At 60.3% G+C, this 4050-nt stretch overlaps 1 long non-coding RNA gene across 1 annotated transcript; it reads left to right on the forward strand.

Moving 5' to 3' along the window:
- The first annotated feature begins 774 nt into the window (after positions 1 to 774).
- Positions 775 to 3853, forward strand: LOC111534003. Its single transcript, XR_002729011.2, has 2 exons — positions 775 to 813; positions 1562 to 3853. It is a non-coding gene; the product is annotated as an uncharacterized LOC111534003 (long non-coding RNA).
- The last annotated feature ends 197 nt before the right edge of the window (positions 3854 to 4050 follow it).

Raw genomic sequence — 4050 nt, forward strand, 5'->3', positions numbered from 1 at the left:
AAAGTGCTGGGATTACAGGCTTGAGCCACCGCGCCCGGCCCCGAAGTGGTTTTGAAACCCAGCATCTCTGACATTCCTGACGCCGCCAAGCCTGAAGGGCGCTGCGAAGTCTGCTCTGCAGGCCAGGCGGGAAGAGTGGCTTCTGCATGTAGAGGCCGGGCGGTGATCATTTCCAGGGAAGCCGCTGAGGCTGCCTTGAACACACCCGCGCTGTGGGTCTGTGACTCTGACCAGCTCCACGACAGAGCCCAGAGGTCTGTGTTTCAGCCACATAAGACACAGCAGCAGAACACAGTAGCACAGGAAGCCCCGAACGTTGGCTGCAGTGATGGTCCTGATGGCGGGGATGGGGGGACTCGTCCCAGACCCCCCCAAGGGTGGCAGTCAATGGAATGCAGGCACAGTGGCCACGGAGTAGGGGCAGCTCCTGTGGGCTGCCCCTGGCTCTCCCATTTGTGGCCAATCTCAGTCATCCCAGAAACATCTTCCGTGGCCGTGATGCCACTGCTGGCTGGCCACGCCGCGGAGGTGCCCCAGAGCCAGGTTGCAGCATTTTAAGTGCTTCCCAGGCACTTACCCCTTTAAGAGGATCTTCCTCAAAAGCCATGCGGCCTGGGGGGCCCCTCATCTGTGAGTGCTTTCCCGGCCTGGAGTTGGGAGCCTCGGGGAGACTTCCAAGCAGGGCGTTTAGGGGGCTGCTGAGAGCTCAGGAACACCAGGGGCTTTAGGGACACCCCCCCACCGCTGATGCCCTGACCATTTTCGCTTGTCCCCCAGGTGTCTGGGCTGTGAGGCCGGAGCCAGAGCTCACTGGTGAGTTTGCCATGGGTTCTGGGGTGCCTGAGGGAGGCTTGGCTGACAGCTGGGGTGCCTGAGGGAGGCTTGGCTGACAGCTGCCTTTCAGATTGTCAAAAAACTTTCAAAAGGCAAAAGTCCTTTGCCTTGAACAACTGTTGCTCCCAGAGACGCAGCGAAGCCCTAGGTGGCATGCACGGCATTTCCTGCAGCCTCCCCTTGGCATGGGATGGCATCCTGGTGTGCACTTTCTCACGCTGCAATGGGATTTTCCCAACATGCACAGAAGCAGAGAGATGAGTGCTGGACCCCTGTGTTCCCCGGTGCCCAACCCCCACCGGGGTGTCCAGAGCAGGTCCTGGCACTGGCGCCCAGCCCCCACGGGGTGTCCAGAGCAGGTCCTGGCACTGCCGGCTTCTCTCTGTGGCAGCCACTCCTGCAGCTCTCGGGTGGCCCCGTCTCCTGGTGGAGGTGTGCCCCTCAGTCCCAGGAACAACATAGATGTGGATTCCTGTCCAATTTGGGAAAAATGTCCACACACAGTCACCTACCTGGCAGGTGCCTCTGGATGCAAGGGGCGTTTGGCTTCTCAGGCAGGCCACTGGGCTCCCCGCCATGGGCCAGGATCCCCTCTGAGCCCCGTTTGCCATCCATGATCAGGGGTTCCCCGGGGACAGTGGGCTCAGGGTGTGCAGAGCCACCACGCTGTGGTGTCCCCTGTGGACCCCGGCGAGCGGATGGCTGACTGCAGAAACGCACTTCCAAGGCCAGGTCAGCCCGTCCAGATGACACAGGAACACAGCTTGCTGAAAACACGGCCAGCCTGTTCCCACCAGAGCCAGTCGAAGCGCCCTGTGCGGGTGGCTGTTTCTGAAGCTCTAAACCCTTTGTGTCCACCAAGCTGAGTCCTGAGAAAACCGACATCTGCCTGCAGAATGGAAAGGAGTGCTCCATGTTCCTCTGTCTTCACTTCCCTTCCAAGGCCATGTTTGACCGGAGCTCACTGCCCAGAGCGTGGACTGGGCTTCCGTGAGACGCCACCATGAGAGGCCAGGTGGCAGCTTGAGAATGGACTCGCACAGGTGCCTCCCAGACTGCAGGGGAGCACTTGGGGCCGCCCCAGAAGGACCACTGCTGGATCCCCGGGAGAACCTGCTGGCGTCGGCTGTGATCCTGGAATGAGGCCCTTTCGAAATCGTCATCCACCCAGAGCATGCGGGATTCAATGCCAGGCTCTTCCCACTACCCCAGACCTACTGTGGGTCTTCCCGTGGGATGCAGGGCCCTGAGACTGAAGGGTGTTTGGTTTCAAAAGAAGACTCTGGGTGTCCACTCTTCCAGGACGGCCTCACTCTTCCAGGACGGCCTCTGTGCTACCGGGGTCACGCGAGGCTGTTTGCAGGAGGCACGGTCCCAGGAGCTCTCTGCCCTGGATGCTCCCAACCTACCTCCCGCCCGGAGGCCACAGGACCCACAAGTGTAGGCAGCCGTCCACACCAAGGAGCCCCTGGAAGGCCCCACTGGGCTTCGTTGTCCTCTGCCACATTCCCTGGGAGGAACAGTGGCCCTCGGCTGTTCTGCTGAAAAGCTGAGCCGCCTCTGAAAGAGGCACTGGTGGAGTTTGCCAGAAGAAAGGCTGTGCCAGAGCTGTGTTTGGCCAGTTGCAGAGGCTGCCCGGGCTCTTGGCTCTGCAGTGAGACACAGCCCCGGGCACAGCCCAGCAGGGCGGGAGATGCACACGTCCAGTAGGCGCAGGCCTGGCAACACCATCCCCACAGTCCTGAGAAGTTGAGAGGGCATCACCTGGTGACCATGGTCCCCTTCTCACCGCAGCAGTGATGACCACAGTGAGGGGCGGCTCCACCGGCCTCCACTGCCCTCAGCAGCCCCACCCCACTCAACCATGAGGGTCCCCAGGGTTCTGATGAAGACTCCGACCCCAGCACGAGGCTCCTCAAACGGGGTGGCCCAGTGCTGAGGGGTGCGGCCCTGGGTCCTGACACGCCCCAGCACTGTGCTCGTGCCTGGAATGAATCAGCTGCTGACTGTCCAGGAGGGCTGGAAAGGACACTACCAGGTGACCCAGGGTGCACTTGCCCCAGGGAGATGGAGTAGACAGCCTGGCCTGGCTGACACCGTGTCTACCCCGGGGCTATGGGCAAACGCCCCTCCTTCTTCCTTCCCAGAGTCCCTGCCATTCCCGGGGTCAGCCAGGACCTGTTACAGCCCTGGTCACTTGGAACTGACAGCTGTGTGAGGCCTGCAGTTCTCAGACTCGGACTTAAAATGAGGAGTGAGGGCTCATGGTTACAATGAGGTTCCAGTACTTGTCACAAGAAATCGGTTTTCCATGAAAAAAGTCCCTACCTGGGCCTTTAAGTGAATCCACTCCTGCTTTTAACATGAAAGCATTAGAAGATGTGTGGTGTTTGTAAAAGAACAGTTGTCATCACCGGGCACTGACTGGCACGGACAAGGAGCTGCTTGGGTGTGGAAATTTGGGGCGATGGAAAGCGGGGTGTGGTGCCCATTTGCGGTGACTGTGAAGTGACTCCAGGAGGGAGCTGCGGGGGCACCCAGAGGTCCTAAGCCCCAGGACTGAGGGTGGTGCATCACCACTCGGGTGTCCCGGGAGGTGCCCCGGGCCTAGGGACCTCACGGGCAGGACAGCGACACCCTTGCAGGGAGAGGGTGTCTGGCTCCAGCTTTTCCCATTGGAGGTGATTTTCCTTCACCAGGGGACAGGCAGGAAAGATGCAGGAGCCCCAGAAGCTTCTACCCCTCATGCCTGGGGCCCAGGGGACACTTGGAGGCTGCTGTCACCACTGCGCGTCCAAGGCCATGCCCTCTGCAGGTGAGTGCCTGAGTCTCGCCTCCCTGCTGGTCCCTGAAACCCCCCTCAGAAGTCCTGCACGTTGGGATTTGTGAGACCCGCCCTGTAACGCCTGCCCCTCTCAGCCCAAGACATCAGCTTCCTCGTTCTCCTGTGCTGTAGATAGGCTGATTCCAGTGTTGTGACAGCCATCTCCAAAAACCTGACTTAAGAGAGTAAGATGCAGGCCGGGCGCGGTGGCTCAAGCCTGTAATCCCAGCACTTTGGGAGGCCGAGACGGGCGCATCACAAGGTCAGGAGATCGAGACCATCCTGGCTAACACAGTGAAACCCCGTCTCTACTAAAAATACAAAAAACTAGCCGGGCGAGGTGGCGAGCGCCTGTAGTCCCAGCTGCTCCAGAGGTTGAGGCAGAAGAATGG

This window comes from Piliocolobus tephrosceles, unplaced genomic scaffold, assembly GCF_002776525.5.
Source record: "Piliocolobus tephrosceles isolate RC106 unplaced genomic scaffold, ASM277652v3 unscaffolded_24223, whole genome shotgun sequence".
NCBI classification, from domain to species: Eukaryota; Metazoa; Chordata; class Mammalia; order Primates; family Cercopithecidae; genus Piliocolobus; species Piliocolobus tephrosceles.